General features: G+C 44.1%; 1 protein-coding gene across 6 annotated transcripts in view; it reads right to left on the reverse strand.

Annotated features, from left to right (window-relative positions):
* Positions 1–22,438, reverse strand: part of QTGAL (queuosine-tRNA galactosyltransferase) — a 109,855-nt gene that overhangs the window by 68,336 nt on the left and 19,081 nt on the right. The window lies entirely within an intron of this gene.

Genomic DNA, 22,438 nt, shown 5'->3' on the forward strand with positions numbered 1-22,438 from the left:
GGAGGAGGAAGGGGCAAGGGGGGGAGAAGGAGGGGGCAAGGGGGGGAGAAGGAGGGGCACAGGCAGGGCAGGGGCCCCTCCAGGCACAGCAGCACCCCCAGCAGGCAGGAAGCAGGTGTGAAGGTGGGAACAGAAATGCAGGGAGGAAGCTGTCAGAACAGGAGCAGAGAAGTCGGCTATTCCAGGCCTGAATGCTTCCCTGGCTCCCATCAGGAACATGCTTGCAGGCATGTGCATGGTCAGCCACAGCTGGGAATCTTAAAAAGGAAAACAAGGAAAATTGAAGCAGAAAAGGGTGGGTGATGTGAGGAGGATAAAAAGAAGTTATGCTAGAGTTTAGCCTATTTCTCTCCCACAAAGGGTATAGCAAGGCAGCAGGGCAGAGACAAAAGCAGGGAAATTTCCCTGAAAGGGAAGGTCTATTGATCAAACTCTTGAAAAACGGCCCTGTGTCTGGTGGCCTCACGCAGAATCCTACAAAGTTCTGAGGTTTCCTAAACCAGTCCCGACTCCTGGTTACGTGTGGGAAGGTGCACAAGTCTGCACAGGACCAGGCTAGTATTTCAAAGAGAAAGTGGGGAGAGCAGAGGAAGCCACAGTCGGGGTCAGGGTTAGGGTTAGTCTCTGCTCACAGCGTGACCTCCTCCAGGACGCTGTGCAGCGGCACCACCACACATGCAAGCCCCACTTCCTCCAAACCCAGGCAAGCACCCCAGGAACCACACCACAAGCCTTCTGGCCTCTAATTCCCACACTTATTCAGTGGCACCAAGATGTCCACTGGGATGGGGCATCTTGTGTGGACCAGCTCAGCTCCTGTATTTGGCTGGACTTAAAAAATATTTGTAGAACAAATGAAGTGTCTTCTCAGGACTGAATTGTATTTTCAATCCACCTCACCACTTACAAAACACAACACTCTTTTTTTGATATTTATCACAATCTTCTATAGTTGGGAGACAGAGCAGCTAATATTATCCCCATTTTGTAGCCAAGGAAACCAAGGTTTGGAATCACTACGGAACTCATCCAAAATCTCATAGCAATTACATGTCAGGGTTAAAATCTGAACACAGGATCAACCGAGGGTCCAGTATTACAGTTCAAGGATCTACGTACGCAAAAAGCAAAACTGTCCAGAAAGTCTTAGCTCTCAAGAACATTCTAATATAGTCTTTCATCACCTTGTTTACCGGAATCACCTCTGCTGCTGGGTGTCTGAATAAAGTGAACATCTGCAAGTATGAGGAGAATACAGAAGACATTTAACACACCCCTGACCATCAGCTGAGAAGGTCAAGGACGAACACATGGCAAAGTGATAGCGTAACAGAGTAACAGACTGTCTCAGCGGCACAGTGACTCTGCAGATTATAGATAAGCTCCTTGTTCTCCCAAGACCATTTTGAAAGAGGAAAAAGTTGCTGAAAGATGGAAGCATGAAAAGATCTTTATTATACATGAAAAGTGATGCGATATTTTAATAACAAGCCCAGATGTGTTTCTGCTCGTGGGCTGTGATCCCACCACCTTTCACCGGAGGCCATGCCTATCAGCGCCCGTCCCAGGGAGGGGCCTGCCCTGGTCAAGGTCACTGTGCTCACAGCTGGTACCCCATACCAGGAGCTGGTTTTAATAAAAGTCAGCTGGTATCTGAAATGCAAATAGGAGGGGGGCCTAAAGGATGGATACAAAGGGTCATCAAGCATGAACTGCAAAAGCCCAGAGTCTGCATGTCCTGATCCCAAGGTGTATCTGCAGATGGACTATCCTTACTACAGGAGGGAGGGTTCAAAACCTCCATATTTATTTGCCTAAAGTGTGCAGGATTCCACCATGATAACCAGGTAAGAAATGTTCTTGGCAGCCAAGGGAAAAGAATTTTAATGTATTATAAAAAATAACACTAATTCAAGATGGAACACTGTTTCCTTTCTGACCATAAAAATATTGGGTAGAGAAAAACTAATCTAGCCAAAGAATTTCAGAGTTAAAAGAAACCTGCATCTTTGAGTTCTGCAGCTTCTGAGTGGAGGGTGGTCCTGAGGGACCGAGTCTGTGGACTCCCAGGGATGACCAACGCCCAGGATGGGTGAGGGGCAGGACGGACCACTTGCAAATGAAGGAAATAATAGTCTACAGCCAAGAAGATCTTCTGTGGAAGAAAGCAAAGTCGATTTTTTTGTTTTTGTTAAGTCTTCTTATGCTTGACATTTAGACAAATAGTATTTGAAGACAAAGATAGAAATTCCCTGGTCAAACCTCAGCCTCAGGACCCACACTCCAAACAGAGGATCCTGAAGCACAGGGAAGAGAACAGAGCAAACCCAACCCACACACTCTGAGAGCCTATTTCCAAGGCACGGTGTCAAGGGACTCACATACGTGACCTACCTACGTTTTCCCAAACTCTGAGATACTTAGGGGAAGTAAGTAAGCTCGAGAGAAGTTGTCTGCCCGTGATTTTGCTACTTGGCTTGTACAGGGCAGGGCAGGACCCACAGGCGGGTCAAAATGCCTCCAAATCCACTTGCAGAAATGACAGGCTAATGGCACACAAATAATCCTGCTCTGTTCAATTAAGAAAGTTGTAAAAGGTATTGAAAGAGTCTTAAACATAGAGTTAACAAGATTGTGGGGAACTACTGGGCCCAAATCTCTGAGAAGCATCAGCTGAGAGAGGAAACAAGCCACTTGTACCCTCAAGTCCTCACTGATCTACAAGAAACAGCTGAAATTCCGACCGATGGTTCTGGTAACCCTGCGAGGCTGCAGGGAATGGAAATCAGAGCCAAGTGTCTGCTCAAGACTCAGCGGGGTGGGGGTGGGACTGCTATTCAACGACAGCACTTCCTAGCTCAGGCCATGGCAGGTCACCTCCTCAAGGTAAGAGGTGTGTGAGACACGCAGCCTAATAGGGCCTGGGAGCCTCAAGACTGGATAACAAGGGTCCCAGGATGGTGGTTCTCCCAGGCACCTGCAAGAAGCAAAGGAAAACCTCTGAGGGAAAGAACTTCCATTCAAGGCCTCAAATTAACTCCACAGAGAAGTATTCAAATACAACGACCAGTACACAAAGATAACTGGGCACATAAGTAAAAACACATGAAAGAACAGATAATAAAAGACTTCCCAGAGCAACCATTAAGAAAATAATTCAAAAAGAGTTAAAAATCAATAATTTATTATAAACAGTACACTAGAAAATATTTAATTTTTTAAAAAGGGAAGCAGTAAACAAAGAACAGAGGAACAAAAATAATGTCATAGAAAATAAATAGCAAAATGGCAGGCATAAATCCAATCGTAAAAAACTTAAATTATGTGAATTCAAAATTCTAATCAAAGATAAAAGTTGTCAAACTGCAATTTAAAAAAAAAACACAAAACAAGTTCTACCTGTATGCTATTTATAAGAGGCAAAATTCAGGTTCAAAGACAAATACACTGAAAGTGAAAGGATGTAAAAAGATACACCAAGCAAACTATAACCATAAGGGAGATGAAGTAGTTACACTAATACGGGGCAAAACAGACTTTTATTTTATTTTTTAACATCTTTATTAGAGTATAATTGCTTTACAGTGTTGTGTTAGTTTCTGCTATATAACAAAGTGAATCAGCTATATGTATACATATATCCCCATATCCCCTCCCTCTTGTGCCTCCCTCCCACCCTCTCTCTCTATCCCACCCTTCTAGGTGGTCACAAAGCACCGAGCTGATCTCCCTGTGCTATGTGGCTGCTTCCCACTAGCTATCTATTTTCCATTTGGTAGTGTATATATGTCAATGCCACTCTCTCACTTCACCCCAGCTTACCCTTCCCCCCTCCCCATGTCCTCAAGTCCATTCCCTACGTCTGCATCTTTATTCCTGTCCCTAGGTTCATCAGAACCTTTTTTTTTTCTTTTTTTTAGGTTCCATATATATGTGTTAGCATACGGTATTTGTTTTTCTCTTTCTGACTTACTTTACTCTGTATGACAGACTCTAAGTCCATCCACCTCACTACAAATAACTCAATTTCGCAAAACAGACTTTAAAACAAAGAACTTTAATAGAAACAAAGAGCGACATTAAACATTGACAGAATGGTCAATCCATCAGAAAGATATAACGATTATAAATATTCATGTATCTAACAGCAGTGAAAAAACGGAAACAAAAATGAACAGAATTGAAGAGAGAAATAGACAATTCAACAATCAGAGTTGGAGACTTCAATACCCCACCAACAAGCATGGACAGAATAACTTGACAAAATACTGCACCATCAACCAACAACATCAACCTGCTGACATCTAACTATGGAACGCCCACCCAATAACAACAGACTGCATACTAGACCACAAAACAGGGATCAGAAAATGTTAAAGATCTAAAAGTATATAAAGTGTGTTCTCTCACCACAACAAAATTGTTAGAATTCAAAAATAGCAGGATTGGGGGAATCTACCACCAATATGTGGCTATAAACAACGTACTTCTACATGGCCAATGGGTTAAAGAAGAAATCACAAGGAAAATTAGAAAAGACTATGAGGTGAATGAAAATGAAAACATGACATGACGCAAAATAGCTATAGCAATTCTTGGAGAAAATGTTATAGCTGTTAATGCCTATATTAACAAAGAAAGATCTTAGGAGCCAACCACCAAAAAAGAAGCAAACTCAACCAAAAGTAAGCAAAGGAAAATAAAGATTAGAGCAGAAATCAACGAAGTAGAAAAAAAGAAAATCAATTAAAATAATGGCTGTTTTTTTTTTAAAACACCAAGAAATTTAACAAATCTTTAGCTAGACTGGAGATGAATAAACTTTTTCTATAAAGGGCCAGATAGTAAATATTTTAGCTTTTGCTGCCACATATGGTTTCTGTCAATATTCTTTGTATTTTTTGGTTTTGTTTTGTTTTTACAACACTTTAAAAATAAAAAGACCATTTTTAGCTTAGAGGCTGTACAAAAACAGTGGCTGCCAGTGGGTTTGGCCTGTGAGCTGTCATCTGTGGACTCCTGAGCTAGACAGACCAAGAAAAAGAGAAGACACAAATAACTAAATTCAGGAGTGAAAAAGGAGACAGCAGTTCTTACCTCATAAAAGCTAAAAGGACTATAAGTAACTACATGCCAACAATTTAGATAATTTAGATGAAATGAACGAATTCCTAGAAAAACATGAATTACCTAAATTGACTGAAAAAATATAAAATCTAAATAGATCTATAAAAAGCCAAAAAAAAAAAAGAACTAGTAATTTAAAATCTCGAAACAAAAAAGTCCAAGCTCAGATGGTGAATTCTACCAAACATTCAAAGAATAAAGAACATCCCACCTTTATAAAGTCTCCCAGAAAAAGGAAGAGGCAGCCAACTCATTCTCTGAGGCTCATATTACCCGATACCAAAGCCAGAAAATGACATCACAAGGAAAGAAAACTAAAGAACAATATCCCACATGGATATAGATGAAAAAGCCTTTGACAAAATAAGCAAACCAAATCCAGCAATGTATAAGAAGGATTATATACTATAACCAGGTGGGATCTATCCCAGAAATACAAGGTTGCTTTACCATCTGAAAGCCAATTAATGTCATAGATCATACCGAAAGAAAGAAGAACAATCACTACATGACGATCTCAGTAAGCACAGAAAAAGCATTTCACAAAATCTAATGGTCATTCATGATAAAAATTCTCAACAAAGTAGGAATGGAAAGGAACTTCCCCAGCCCAATAAAAAGCATCTACAAAACCCCTACAGCTACATCTTAATGGTGGGTGATGGAATGCTTTCCCTGAGGTTGGAAACAGGGACGATATCTGCTCTTGTGACTGCTGTAGAGCACTGCAGTTCTGGTCAGTGCAATCAGGCAAGAAAGGGAAGTAAAAGGCATCCAGATCAGACAGGAAGAAACTGCTTCAGTTTGCAGACAACATGATCTTGTATTTAGAAAACCCGAAGGAATCCACCAAAAAACTACTGGAATTAGTTTCAGCAAGGTCACATAATATAAGATCAAGATACAAAAATCAATGGTATTTCTATATACTGGCATTGAAGAATCTGAAATAAAATTCAGAAAATTTTACATTCACAATAGCATCAAAAGAACGAAATATTGAGGTATAAATTTAACAAAGGAAGTACAAGACTTGTATGGTGAAAATTACAAAACATTGCTGAAAGAAGTTAAAGACCTAAATGAACAGGTAGACATCCCATATTGATGGACTGGAAGACTCAATTCTTCAGCAAAGCAATTTTCCCCAAATTCTGTGGAGTGGCTGGGCCCGTGAGCCATGGCTGCTGAGCCTGCGCGTCCGGAGCCTGTGCTCCGCAACAGAAGAGGCCACAACAGTGAGAGGCCCGCGTACCGCAAACAAACAAACAAACAAAAAAGATAAATATAGAGATCAGTAGAACATAACTGACAATAGAGAAATAACCTTTGCAATTATGGTTGATTCAAGGCAGTTCAATGGGAAAAGGATAGTCTTTTCAACAAACTGCTAGGACAAGTGGATCACCACAGGGAAAAGGTAAATGCAGACCCTCATCACACACAAAAATTAACTCAAAATAGATCACAGACCTAAATATAAGAGCTAAAATTTAAAAATCTTAGGTAAAAAAACTTGGAGCAAATATTGGTTATTTTGAATTAAGCAAAGAATTCTTAGATATGAAAACAAAGGCACAAATGATGAAAAGAAAAATTTGACAAATTGGGCTTCTTCAAAAGTTAAGAATTTTGTGTTTTAATTTAGGTATAAATTTATCAAGAAAGTAAAAAGGCCACCACAAACTGGGAGAAAATATTTACAAGTTCTATATCTAGCAGTAACCAGGCCACCCTGAAGACACAACATCCTTCCCGACACTGAAGATCTTTCATTCTATTGCAGAGGTGAGTGTTACTGGCATTCAATCGAAGGACAGATCCTAAATGGAAGTCCTGTGAGTGACAACTGCAGAGGGATGGAGCTCACGGCGGGGGGAGAGCAGTTAAAATGGAGGAGAACAGAAATGACACTTTTCTGAAGCATTTCCACCCAATCCCAGTACCCTTTCTCTGTCTCAGGGCATCCTATATTTCTTCAGCTTTTGGAGAGAACTTATTAAGGCTATATACGAAAAAAATCTACAGTAAACAACATATTGTACTTAATTAACAGTGAAAGGTTTCAGTGCTCTCTTTGCGACTGTGAAGGAAACAAGAATGCCCATTATCATGATTTCTATTTAAGAATTCACTGGAGACTTGAGTCCAAAAAAAAAAAGAATAAAAGATACAAGGCTTACTAGAAAGAGAAAAAGTGATTGCTTACATAAGGAACCCAAAATAATCAACAGAGAAATATTAGAATTAAAAATGAATTTAATAAGGTTTCTGGGGGCTTCCCTGGTGGCACAGTGGTTAAGAATCCGCCTGCCAATGCAGGGGACACGGGTTCGAGCCCTGTTCTGGGAAGATCCCACATGCTGCTGAGCAACTAAGCCCGTGCGCCACAGCTACTGAGCCTGCGCTCTAGAGCCACAACTACTGAAGCCCGTGCACCTAGAGCCCGTGCTCTGCAACAAGAGAAGCCACCGCAGTGAGAAGCCCGTGCACCACAACGAAGAGGAGCTCCCACTTGCCGCAACTAGAGAAAGCCCGTGCGCAGCAACAAAGACCCAACGCACCAAAAAAAAAAAAAAAAAGATTAATAAAGAGAATAGATGGTATTTATAAAAAATAATAATAAGCTTTCTGGATACAAGATCAATAAATAATTTCTTTGTATGTACAAAATTTTTAAAAATGATGCCTCTTACAATAGTATCAAAAAAGATCAAATAACTCTTTGGTGAGAATGTAAAATGGTATAGTCACTCTGGGAAACATTTTGGCAGTTCCTCAAAATGTTAAAATCAGAGTTACCATGTGATCCAGCAATTCCACTCCTAGGTGGAACTGAAAACATCTATCCACACAAAAACTTGTACAGGAATGTTTATAGCAGCATTATTTATAATAGTCAAAAAGTGGAAATAACCCAAATGTTCATCAACTAGTAAATAGACCAAAAAAAGTATATTCATAAGATGGACTATTACGCAACAGTAAAGAGAAATGAAGTCATGACACGTGCTATAACATGATGAACTTTGAAAACATCATGCTAAGTAAAAGAAGCCAGTCACAGAGACCACACAGTGTAGACTCCATGTATATGAAAAGTCCAGAACAGGCAAATCCATAGAGACAGAAAAGAGCTTAGTGGTTGCCCATGGCTAGGAGATGGGGGAATGAGGGGGTGATTACTAATAGGTATGGGGTTTAGTTTTGTGGTGATGGAAAAGGTCTAAAATTAGACTGTGGTGATGGTTGCACAACATCATGAATATACTGAAAACCACTGGATTGTACACTTTAAATGGGTGGATGTGAATTACATCTCAGTAAAGCTGATAAAAATGTTTTTTAAAATATCAAATACCAAGGTATTAATTTAACAAAGGACTTGTAAGCCCTCTGCTATGAAAATTACTCATGCCTATTGAGGTAAATTAAAGAAGACCTAAATAAATCAACGAACATATTTTCATTGTTAGGAAGACTCAATATCGTAAAGAAGTTAGTTCTCACCTAATTGATCTATAGATTCAATATAATTCCAGTCAAAATCCTCAGAGGGGATTTTGTGAAAATTAACAAAATTGCTCTGACATTTATATAAAAATGCAAAAAGATTTTTAAAAAACAGCCCAAAATACTAGGTAGATGAACAAGAAAACATATAACATCAAATTACACTATGTTCTCTAAAGCTACACTGTGGTATCGGCAGACAAGAGAACAGATCAATAACCCAACTGGACAGAACACACAGGCCAGAAGCAGGCCATACGCACATTCATGCTGGGCTAAAGACAGCATGCAGAGGGCTTCCCTGGTGGTGCAGTGGTTGAGAGTCCGCCTGCCGATACAGGGGACACGGGTTCGTGCCCAGTCTGGGAAGATCCCACATGCTGCGGAGCGGCTGGGCCCGTAAGCCATGGCCGCTGAGGCTGCGTACCCGGAGCCTGTGCTCTGCAACGGGAGAGGCCACAACAGTGAGAGGCCCATTCACCGCAAAAAAAAAAAAAAAAAAGACAGCATGCAGATCTGTGAGGAAGGATACAAATCAGCCAGGATGCCTGTACACTGGAGGGAGCACAAACTGACCAGCCACTGTGGGAACCTGGCAGCATCCACTGAACACGGGTACACAGAGACATCCCAGTTCCACCCCTACATATGCATTTGTGTGTGTGCACCAAGATATACGCACAAGGATTTCTTGGCAGCATTGCTCAAACACCCAAATGTCCAAACGGAAGAATGGATAAACTGGGCATATTCATATCGTGGAATATTAAACAGCAATGAAAAGGAGCGACTTCTGCTCCATACAATTTAATCTACTGTAAATTTTACAGTAAACTTAATGTACTGTAAATGATGAAACAAATAAAAATCTGAACATGACAAGGACTGTCACCAGAACCATTTCTATTCAGTGTTGCATGGGGGGGTGGGGTGGGGCAGTTGTCCCAGCCAGGATAACGGGCCAAGAATAAGGAATAAAGGCACACGGACCAGAGAGAAAGGGGCAGTCTTTACTCACACGTGCCGTGGTCACTTCATAGTGAGTTCTTACCCCAAAAAACAAAAACAAGACAAAACAAAACTAGAACTAATAAGGTAATTTAGTATAGTTATAGCAATACAACTATAAAACTGGGAGACAACTTGTTAATACCATTTTCAATAACACCAAAACTCATAAAATACTTGGGAAGTATTTTGTTAAATTTATGTAAGACCTGTATACTAAAAACTACAAAACATTTCCAAGAGAAATTTAAGAAGGCCCAAATAAATTGAGAGATACATCATGTTTATGTATTAGAAGATTCAACATTAAGATTCCCAAACAGAACTATAAATTCAATTCAATTCCAATAAAAATCCAAGCAGGCTTGACAAGCTGATTCTAAACTTTTGCAGAAATCCAAAAGACCTAAACAGATGTGAAAACAATTTTGAAAAGGAAGAACAAAGTTGGAGGACTTATATACCTGATTTTTTCAATAAAACGACATTGTAGCTTTATCACTACAGCTGCTGCAGTAATCAAGACAGTATGGATTTGGTATAAAGATAGATAAAAAGAACAATGGAACAGAACAGAGAGTCCAGAAATGAAATGGATCTATATTTCTTTCAGTCATTGATTTTCAACAAAAGTGCCAAGGTAATTCAATAGGGAAAGGATAGTAACCACCAGTTATCACAGGGGAAAAAATGATCCTCAGTCCCTACTTTACATCATACCCTCAAATTAACTTAAAAATAGATAACAGATCTAAATGTGTAAGATAAAACTATAAAACTTCTAGGAGAAAACAGATAAGAAAGTCTTGGGGTAGAAAACAATTTCGTAGGTTCTTAGATGGGACACAGAAAGCCTAATTCTTTAAAGGAAAAACTGGAAAATGGACTTTATAACAACTTCTGTTCATCAAAAGGTGGTTTTAGGAAATTAAGAAGATAAACAGGCAAACTAAACTGGGAGAAAGAACTTACATACAGAATTTAGTTTTTATATCTAAAAACTCAACACTACGACAAAGAACTTAATAAAAACAATAATCAAAAGATTTGAACGGACACTTCACACAGGAAGATATACACATGATCACTGAGCACCTGAATAAATGTTCGACATATTTAGTCATCAGGGAAATGCAAGCTAAAACAATGAGACAGAACTACATGCACACTAGAAAGGCTCAAATTTAAAAGATGATTCCAAGTGTTGTAACAATACAAAACTACTGGAACTCTCGCAAATTGCTGGGGGGGAGTGTAAAATGGCTCAGTCTCTTTGCAAGACAGTTTTGAAGTTTCTCACAAAGTTAAATGTACATGTATTATAGCACCCAGCAGTTCTATCTCTAGATATTTACCCATGAGAAACGAACACAAATGTCCATGGTAAGACTTGTACACAAATTTTCACAGCATCTTTACTCATAATAGCCAAATCCTGGAAAGCAATCCAAATGTCCATCAACGGATGGCTATATAAATAAACAATTTCGGTTTATCCACGCATTTGAATACACTACTCAGCAATAAAAAAACTGAGTTATTGGCATATAAGCAACAACACGGGTAAATCTCAAAAACACACGATGAGCAAAAGAAGCCAACCACAAGAATATATACTGTATGATTCCATTTATATGAGGTTCTAGAACAGGGGGAAAATCTAATCTGTCGAAAGAACAGATAATTAGATTACTAACCTAAAGAAATTACATGTGTAGTTGCTTCAGGGAGTGGGGGAATGATTGTAAAGAGGCATGTGGAAACTGTTTGGGGCAATGGAAACGTTCTAAACTTGACTGAGATGGTTTTTATACATTTCTCAAACTCATTGAATATACACTTAAATGAGTGTACTTTATTATATGTAAGTAATATCCCAGTCCAGTGGATTTTTAAAGTATAATGTCTCTAATAAAGTAAACTCAGTATTTAGAAAAAACTTAATCTGACTTCACTCCATGATGCTTTTTGAAAATATTATAATTCTGGGTTTACTGAACAAGCTCCATAGCAGAAATACCAGAAATGTTCAGTATTATACATTACACAACATCATCATCCTCAGAACGTACTATTTTCACCGTTCTAAGTTCCCTTCTAGTCCCTATCTATACACATATATAATTTTTCTACAGCTATAATTATAGCATAAGAATACAAAAATAACTTAGAATCAAACGTGCAATGTTACCATATACGCACAAATTCAAGTCGTGCATTTTCCTCTGCTGACAGCACTTCCAACAGAACCCAGAACCCAAGTGCTGCCAACACCCCACCACTGCTTCTTGCTCTGCCCCAGCTCCACCCCTTTCTTCCTGGAGCCCCGCCCCTGCCACTTGCTCTGTCCTGGGGGAGTGGAGGAAGGAATTACCTTCAGTTAGGAGAGAAGACAAGAATTCCCTCCCACCAGCAAGAGATTGGCAGGAAGGGGGGCGGAGGGAGTCTCGGTGGGAGGACACGCCCGGCACTGGCCCTGGTCCTGGTTCTGGTCCTGAGCCGGACTGGGGTCCACCCGGAGCGCATGCATGCAGAGTGAACCGCGCCCTCTCCGGGGTGGAATCCACACCATCTTTCCTTACAATTCTGCCTCCTCTTCTCTGCAAGCCCACCCTGGCTGTGGGCTCTGCAGGGCAGGCAGCTCCGACGTAGTGCCCACCGGGGCCCAGGACACCCTGTGCAGGAGACAGAGACCTCTGCTCTCACAGCCCCCGCAGTTTGATAAGACAGAGAGGGACAGCAAAACGAGCAGTAAGAGTCAGATTCCGCAATGGACAAGATGACCGCTAGGACTTCGGGAACACCATGGATGGAGTACCTGGGACAACACGGTCCAGCACTGACCTACCTGAGAACCAGAACGTGGGAAAATGCAAGTTCTTAGGTGGAGGCCACCCAAGGCCCACACAGCCCACGCTGGCCGCCAAGAACCACTTTGGAGCTCATGAAAGCTGAGTCTGTCGGGGAGCCCGGGAGTGTGAGTGCCTGCAGCAGCGGGCGCCCAATCTCCGTCTCCAGCAAGCTCTCCCCCTGGCCAGCAGTTTCGGAACCAGTGCTGGGAAGGAGCAGCTGAGCAAACACCCAGGTCATCCCCCTTTCCTAAGCCTTAAAATGAAAGCACTCTGTACAAATATCTCAAAAGCTCACTACTGTCTGAGGCATCATTTTTTTTAAAAAATCAAGTTTAGTGGCACTTAGCAAGAGCAGAGCTTTCCAGGCACAACAGGTTATGGTGGTGACAAAAACAAGAGCGTGTGGCGTGCCGAGGGACTGGCCTCGAGGGAGTGTGAGTAGCTACGGTGTCGAGACGTCTCAGGTCTGTCTTCAACTATTTTCTGTCTTTCCTCTGTTCAAGGAAAATCTTTCTGAACATGAGTGTTAAGAATAAGGACTATTTCTTCTTTCAAAGAACCGGAGTAGGGCTTCCCTGGTGGCGCAGTGGTTGAGAGTCCGCCTGCCGATGCAGGGGACATGGGTTCGTGCCCCGGTCCAGGAAGACCCCACATGCCGCAGAGCAGCTGGGCCTGTGAGCCATGGCCGCTGAGTCTGCGCGTCCGGAGCCTGTGCTCCGCAACGGGAGAGGCCACAACAGTGAGAGGCCCGCGTACCGCAGAAAAAAAAAAAGAACAGGAGTAGAGGAGTCTACACACATGGATATTTACCGATTGGCAGCTGCCATCAAGTAAGGGGTCGCCCATTCCTCCACCTCATTAAATTAAGGTCATCACCTGTTTCTTGAGACTCCTTGGGAAGAGCCACCACTAAAATCACATGGCCCTGTTCCTGAGCCAGCTGATACCTCCAGGCCTTGGGTCTGAAACATAAGCCCATAATTTTTTTCTCAGGAAAGAAAAGGTGGGGGAGAGCAGAAAGGAAAGTGAGTGGTGTGTTCGGAGAAGGAGAGGCAGGCAGGGCTGGCCATCCTGACTGCTGCTCCCAGCGTGGCCCCTGCAGGCAACAAACCTCCGGGCTTTCAGGACTGGAAGTCTGCAACATAGCTTCTTAGTGAATCCAGCTAAGAGCACCCTGCCACCTACCAACCCCCCCGTACCACACAGCGGCATCAACACACTCAAATTAGTCGATAAAGTCTGTAAAAGAATTTCTACAGAAAACTTTGAATTTCCTGTCAATTATTTATTTTAAGGGAGGGGGAGTGTTTGTTTACCATGTTACGCTGTTGAAGACAGAAGGAAAAGTATAACTTTAAAACGTGGCAAAATTGCCTTTGATTTTAAAACAACTGAAGTTCAGCTCAATTCACATATTCACATGAAAACGCACAACCTCCTGCCCACCAGCAGCTATAAGACAGGGGTGAGGACTCAGGGACAACGAGGCTGGCAGGGAGAAGGGACCTGGAGGGTCCCCAGTGCCCCATGCTCTGGTTCCTCCCGGCCTGGTTGCACCTCTCCTGGGGCTTCCAAGCAACTTGTCTCCTGCTTTGGGGGGCAACAGTACTTATCCGCAGAGCTGAAATTTCTAGGTGACACGCCTGGAAAAGCAGCAGCCTCCACCTGTTCCAGACCTGAACGCACCACATCTCTCAACTGTTTTCTAAAGTTGTAGCAGATTATCTCTAGCTGATACCAATATTCTTTTCTGAATGATCCCATGCTAAAATTGACAAGTCAAACATAAAAATCAGGTGGCTACAGGGAACGATATTCAATATGCTGTGATAAACCATACTGGAAAAGAATATAAATATGTATAACCGACTCACTTTGCTGTTCAGCAGAAATTAACACAACATTGTAAATCAACTATACTTCAGTAAAGTTTTAAAAAATTAGGTGGCATGCGATGCAGAGACAGGAGAAACAAACTTCCTCACTCGGCTGGCAACATCTGCATTTAATAAGTTACTGGCTAGTACACCATTCCAAATATAGTGAAAATAACAGTATTCAGTAGCCTCGTGGTAACCACCATGCCCTGTGGTCAAATGCTTTGCTCTCAAAAACCCTCAAAGTAAAGTGCGTGGTCTCGTGTTCCACTCCCAGGAGGGACGTGGCGGGAGGCACTCAATCCTCTTCCTGCTGTCTCAACATTCCACCCCCTCCCCACACGCGCAGGGAAGAACTGGAGGGGAAATAGAAACACAAACCGCTAATATCTACATCAGTCAATGCTTCAACTTACCAGTAGTTTGGAAAAAATGTTTAATGGCAAGAGGCCGAAATCATTTTTTCAGTCACCTGCAAATCAGTTACTTAAAAGATCCCCCCTTCCCCCTCCCCGGCCCACCACCCAAATTCTGTGCTGGTTCCTCCTCTGATCTCACAGAGAAAAAAAGCCAGACTGCGGTGGGCATGGCATGGGGAGGACTCAGGCCTGACCCAGCAGGACCCTGCTCTGTCCCACGCTTCCTTTTAGACCCAAAGGTGAACGGGGTCAGGGCAGGGTGTACAAGAGCCAGGAACACGAAGGTCCAGGACAGTTCCGCCTGAGAGCAAGACCTCCCCCTGCGTGTCCAGGTGGCCGAGCAGCTCTCCCAGTTGTAAGGAAGGAGACTCCCCTGGGGCCTGGGCAGGCAGCCCGCGGGCACCCAGCAAGGGCAGCCTCCTCTGTTCCCCCAGCACCGCGTCCTCCACTAGCCCCGACAGCTGGAAGCTGGGAAACTCAAGATAAAAGCCCAGTGGATTCAACAGATCCCCGCTAGCATGTAGCACCATATCTTAGAGAGATCACCCTTCACGTGGATCTTCCTGCAGCCAGCTTAGGAACTGCCGCCGTGCCAGGCTATCTTCCAGGTGGGCACCCCCGTTTCTAACTTAAACACAGACGCCATCGGAGGTGCTGTGCTGCTTCTCTGCACTGTAGCAGAACACTGTTCCAGGACCCGAGACGGACGGCAGGCGTGGGTGGGAGAGCGAGCTCACAGCCTCCATGGCCTCAGTGGAGCACACTTCACAGGACGATAAAACCTACTGGGTATAAACGCCTGCTTGGAGGGAAAAGTGGGGACAGTCCAGGAAGCTGACCCCACCATGAAACGAAGATGACTTTGGCAAATCTAAGTGCGTTGATAACACTCCTGGAACACGGGAGACCCGGGCTGAGCCTCCTGTCCTGGATGTGGTGAGGGAGGCCCCCGCTGCCCTCTGACAGTCAGCATGGCCTAAGCCACCTTCTGCAGCCAGGCAAGCAGATGCTGTGCTGCTGAGAGAGGGAGTGGGGAGGTGACCACAGTGCTGCAAACACGGGGCCGAGACCTCGTGCTTGATACACTCCAACACTGAACACATCGGCCAGCCCAGAGGGCAGCAAAAGGCCACAACTGCACAACTTGAGGGGAGAGCAGCCAGCAGCCCCAAGACCGAATGCATGCTCCAGGAGCCTACAGGTCCGCAGACACCCTGGGGAGGGCTGGGGTGCCCAAGCGCACCAGGAAGGTCAGCAGATCTGCCGGGAGGACTGGGGAAAGGGGTAGCCAGGTGATTAAGTTTCTCTTCACCCCTGAGGCTGGGAAAGAACTGGGTTTTGAACAGGTCAGAAACCCAGGACACCTGGAAGCAGGTCTCTCCCAGACCCAGCAGAGGCCACCCACCCGTGGATAAAAGGGCTCAGTCCCAGGAGTGGAGACCCCACACCTCCTGGCACGCCTGCTGCCACAGCCCCCGGACGGTGTGGCCTGGCCTCCAAGGGTGCAGAGAGTCATAAACAAACAAAATCAACCATTAATGCGCTTACGAGGACCCAGGACACAGAGCGAAGTGGCAGCTCTCTAGCGCTGCCGGAGGAGAGGACAGAAAAGAGGAGCTCTCAAAGATGTCCTAGAACACGGAGGAATGGAAAGCATAACATCTAACTTCTAACAGCAATGGCGAAGATGAAAGGGGTGGTCACAGCCCACAACTGAGTAAATGAACTGGAAGGTCGAATTATAATATTCAAAGTTACAGAGAAACAGAAATCAAAAGGGAAGTGAGCAAACTGCAAGACCCAAAATTCAAACACGAGAAGCCAAAAGAAGAAAACAAGCTAAGAGAAAGAAATTAAGAGCCAATATAGAAAAATTCATCTCATTTGAAAAAACCTTGAGTCTGTACTTTGGAAGAGCCCACCACGTTCCAGAAATGATTCCTGACACACACAGAAAAATTCCCAAATTCCAAGAAGATGGAAAAAATCTTATAAATCTTCGGTAAAAAACATATTTTAAAAACCAGTAAGTTCCAACTGACACAGAAAAAGCATGCAACAAAATCCAACACCTGTCCATGATAAAAATTCTCAGCAAGTTAGGGACAGAGGATTACGCACAACGTGAAAAGCTACTGCTTCCTCCCAGGTCAGGAGGAAGTGAAGATGTCTGCTCCACGTGCATGGAAGTTCCAGCCAGAGCAATAAGGCAAGAAAGGCAAATAAAAGGCCTCCAGATGAGAGAAGAAGAAATAAAACTGCTCCCATTTGCAGATGATGTGATTGTCCACCTAGAAAATCCTCAGGAATCTAATCTAAAAACCTAGAACCAGTGAGTTCTACAAGATCAACACATAAAATAATCACATATCTATATACTAACAACGAACATAGAAATTAGAGATATTATGTCCACAAACAACTGCTCCAAAGAAAATGAAGTATGTTGGTGCAAACTTAACAAAATATGTACGTGATCTGTATCCAAAAACCACAAAATGCTGATGAAAGAAATCAAAGACGACATAAGCAAATGCAAAACACATTTTTAGGAAAGGCCACAGACACCCCCTTCTAAGTAGAATTTATTTCCTGATGATGGTGCCCAGATCACACAGCGTGGGTCCTCTGTCTGAAGGCCATAGGCCAGAGCCCCGCAGGCCCTTGTGGGAGGCGCCAGCCCCACTCTGCATGGGTTTCTTCTGGGGCAAATCCCTGTGTCCCTGAGCTTTCTGCTTTGCCTCCTGGGCTTGGAGGGACTGTCTCTGCGGACTTCAACTTCCCACAGGGGATGGGTGTCGACCTCCTGCTCACCCAAAACACTGCTGACAGACACCTTCTGAGATAATCGGGGTCTTTGTGTGACTTGCTTTCTCTCCAAAACAAATATCCTTGGACACATCTGGGACTAGGAGTGACACTGAGGTCACCCCGGGAGGCCCTTCCAACACTCTGGAAAGGCACTATTGGCCCCCAGGCAGCAGCCTGCAGGACAGCTACTAAGAGCACACTCTCTGAAGAGCTGCACTACAGTGATGGGCTCTGAAAGTCAATCTGTAAACAGACTGAGAAACTCAGAACATTGCTCTCCATGGAAATAACAGCCAACAGGATGGCTGGGTTCCAAGATAAGTATACAGAAGTATCTAATTCAGTCTAACGGAACCATTTAAATTGAACACATAAACCCAAACTCCACTCATTCATTTAACAAGTATCTATTAATACCTACTATTTGCCAAGTTCCAGGTGCTTCAGAAACATCAGTGATAAAACAGGGCCTATTCCCTCCTGTGTGCAGCTGGCATTCTATCAGGGAAGGCAGACAATGACGATAATAAAGAACGCAGTATTGAATGTGATAAATGCCGTGTGCAGATCTGAAGTGCTGGGGGTGGGAAATCCCAGGTGCAGGCAGGCCCCACCACTGCACAGAGGGGCGAGAGCATCACTGAGAAGCCGGAGGGGATGGTGTGGTGGGTAAGGCAGGTGTAAGAGAGAAAGGGTAGGGCCCAAGGGCGTGGGCTGCAGGAGGTGAAGCGGCCGCTCTCAGGGGAGGCTAGGGAAGCAGCAGAGGCACAGGGCCTGAAGTCACCTGAGCTCTGGCTTTCGCTGTCTCCGTCTGTCTGTTCACTGCTGTATCCCTTGCACCCGCTGCTGCACCTGGCACATCCAGGTACCGATTTGCTGAATGAATGAACTCCAGTCCCAGGAGCAGCATGGGAGCTGGTCTCCCCTGATGTTGTCACTCCTAGTGAAATGTGTTCTGAATCCAAACACGGGCACCAGACTGCATCCCAGGTGGCTAACAAGTCAAAATGCAACCTTGATGTCCCAGCAAAGGGGCCTCATGAACCCATTCTTCATGCAGAAATGGTCCATTTTGATGCGCAATCTGTGGTTGTGCTGCGCTGGCATCACTCCCGTGCTGAGACAGAACACAGCGGGCACACTCGCACCCAGCCTTCACTGGAGACCACAGCCATCTTCTTCCCACAAGTACACACTCAGGGGCCAAGGCCTGTTCCCCGCAGACCCTGCCACCATCCTCACACCCCGTTCCCAGACGGGGAACGCCTCCTTCATCAAGTGACCAGAGGGCATCGTCAGGGTTGGGGCAAATCAAAATCACAGGCACCCAAGGAGACAGTGAGGAGAAGGCAGCACCCCTTCTGAGATTTCTGGACAGAGACACTTGGCCCAACACCGTTACTCAGTTTTAAGGGCATTCTACAAAAGTGCCTGGGAATCTTCGAAAACATCAAGATGAAGAAAGTCAGGGAGGTGCTGTGGAATGCTCCAGAGGAGGAGATGAAAGACTCCCAGGTAAAGGCAACATGGGTTCTGGGGCCCTTGGGTGAAACGTGAATGAGGTGAGCACTAGTATCAGCCACCTGTCGGCGAGACATTCCTGCTCTGGGTTGGAGGAGACGTTCTTCTTTACAGGAAACACACACGGAAGTGCTCCGGGCTGATGGGTGCAATGCTGGCCTTCAAAACAGAGTTTTTGGTACTATCCCTGCCACTCTTCTCAAAGTTGGAAAAAGGAAAATGGGCAAAAAGATGTAAACATGTGTCACGAAAAGAGGAAACTCACATGGCCAACTGACGTGGAGTGAGGCTGACCACAGCTCGAGATCAGGGGACACAAATCAAAGCACAGAGGGGCTTCACTCTGCTCCCACCTGCTGGACAAGATTTAAGAGCCTGAGGACACCCAGTGCTGGGGAGGCTCGGGACCCACAATGACCTGCCAGAAGGGATGGACGTCTCCAGCCACATGACAGCAGCACAGCTCCTCTCCCACAGACGAACCCGCTCATCCCCTGAGTCCTGGACGCTCACTCTGGGTGTGAACACAAGAGGAACTCTCATACGTGTACAACAGGGGGTGCGTGCAAGAACGTCCACAGCAGCTATTCACAAGGGCAAGAGCGTGGAAGCGGCCCAGGTGCCCGTCAGTAGGAGCATATGGGTGAATACACGCAGTGTGTTTGCCCAGTGGAATGTTGTAGAGCAGACGAATGAATGAGCTGCAGACAATAGAGAAACAGAATGGAACAGAAAGTCTGGAAATAAACCTACACTGACATGGCCAATTGATTCTCAACAAAGCACGGAGGCAATTCAATTGAGAAAAGAAAGTCTCTTTAACATTGGTGCAACTTAATATTCATATGAAAAAATTAATGCCTGCTTCCTACCACATGAGACACAGAAATGAACACAAGGTGGATAATGGGTCTAAACATAAAAGTAAGAAAACAAGAGAATAACTCTTTTAGGGCAAGCAGAAACTTCTCAGAAAAAAAAAATTTAACTATAAAAGAGAAAAATCAATAATTTGAACTTCATCAAGACTTAAACTTCTGCTCATCAAAAGACACCATTAAAAAATGAAAAGGCAAGCCACAGACAGGGAGAAAATACTCAGAACACACATCTGACAAAGGACTTGTATCCAGAATACACAACAAACATTCATAACTCACGAATAAGACAAACAACCCATTTTTTAAAAAATAGGCAAAGATTTGGACATCTCACAAAAGAGGATTTATGAATTGCCCATAAACCGATGAGAAGGTGCTCAACATCACTAGCCATCAGGGAATGTAAATGAAAACAAAGGAGACGCACTTCACATCTGCTAGAATGGTTGAAACCAAGGCTGACCCATCAATGTTGGGAGAAGGTGGAGGGACACAGAGCGGCCATACTGCGCCCGCCAGGTCCCTTCACCTGCGATTCCTCAACTCCGTCCCTCGGTATCTTCCCAAGAGAAAGGGAAACACACACCCACAGAAAGACTTACATCAGGATGTTTATGGCACTTTTATTGAAATAACAGGGGACTTCCTTAGTGGTCTAGTGATTAAGAATCCGCCTTCCAATGCAGGGGAAGTGGGTCCAATCCCTGGTCAGGGAACTAAGATCCCACATGCCGTGGGGCAACCCAAGCCTGCGCGCTCTAGAGCCTGTGTGCCACAACTAGAGATCCTGCGTGCCACAACTACTGAGCCCGCATGCTCTGGAGCCCGTGCGCCACAGCTAGAGAGAGAAGCCTGTGTGCCGCAACCACAGAGCCCGCATGCCGCAACTAAGACCCGATGCAGCCAAATAAATTAATTAAAAATAAAATAAAATAACCCAAACTGGCAACTGCTCGAATGTTGACCAGCAGTAGCACAGAAACTAACTGCGGTAGCTTCACACCACGGGTTAAAGCACAGAGCGACTCACCACCCCTCACAGTCACGGGGGACCACGACGTGGCGTGGAAGCTAAACACAGGTGTCACACCATGTGGCTTCACTCACGCTGTCTGGAAGCAGCTCTGGATGACGGAAACATCTTCCGCCCTGACTGGGCTGTTAGTTATAGGGGTGTATAAAAGTGTCAAAACCCTCACATTGCTCACTTTGTACACAGTTTTCACACTGAAACCTTGCATTCCACTGTATATAAATTTTACCTCAATTTAAAACAACAGGATGAACTATAATGATGTGCAACGACATGGATGGACCTTAACAATTTAAGTTTAAAAAGTTCAAAAATATTATATACAGCCTGGTACTCTTTTTATAAAGTTAAACACAACTAAGAATTTTTAACTGATTTTTCTCAGATTTGCATAGATACCAAAACGCTCAGCAGGGGGTGAGGACAGGGCATCATGTGGCAGTTGCCAGGAGCAGAAGTCAGCATAACGAGGTCGGAGCCGGGAGCTCACGTTAGCCTCGGACAGCAGGCTCACAGGTGCCGAGCATTATCAAAATAAACATGCAGGCACAGTCACGGACACAGAAGCAAACAACAAGACGGATGCATGGACCAGTGACGAGGAGGCGTCCTGAACCCAGGGTCAGGGTTCATCCAGTTTTGTGCCCCTGAGACCCTGGGACCTAAATTCACAAAGAGGAAAAAAATCACCATGGAAACTGGAAAACAACGACGATAACTAAAATTTCTGCTCAGAACTTATGGGACACCCCACAGCTGTCATGAGAAGAAAACGACTGCCTTACATTGCACTTCAGAAAAGGGAGGGGCTGCAAGCAAGGAGCTCGGGGTCCAATTTAAGGTCAGAGGTCGAGCACCAGGATGAGCCCGAACACAGCAGAAGAAACAAAACCACAAAGATGGAAAATCAAAGAAACAAAACAAATACACGTAGAGGAAAAGGAGCCCAAAGGGCAGTGGTCAGACAAAAGGAGTGCAGCCCCATCCTGGAGGAGCCCTGCACCCCCAGACCTGGAGGAGCCCAAGAGAAGACTGCATACAGATAAATGTTCTCAGAGTGCCTTAAAGTCACTAAAAAGAAAATCTATAGTTGAGTATACACTGCATATACAATCACGTGTTCTTCTCTCACCCGTCATAATCATCCGTCATGTTATTAAAAGTTCTTTATGAGCATTACAGTAATTCTCTCATACAGATGGACCACAACTCACTTCACTGTTAATCTACTATCCAGGATTAACTTGTTTCCATTAACTAATTTTCCATCATTATAAATAACACTAAAGCCTCTTTGTACATAAATCATTTTCAGAATTTCAAGGATACCTAGAAGTGAAATTCAGGGTCAAGGGCACAAGCATTTTTTTTTTTTTTTTTTTTTTTTTTTTTGGTA

Source organism: Neophocaena asiaeorientalis, unplaced genomic scaffold, assembly GCF_003031525.2.
Source record: "Neophocaena asiaeorientalis asiaeorientalis breed wild unplaced genomic scaffold, Neophocaena_asiaeorientalis_V1.1 scaffold30, whole genome shotgun sequence".
Classification (NCBI taxonomy): Eukaryota; Metazoa; Chordata; class Mammalia; order Artiodactyla; family Phocoenidae; genus Neophocaena; species Neophocaena asiaeorientalis.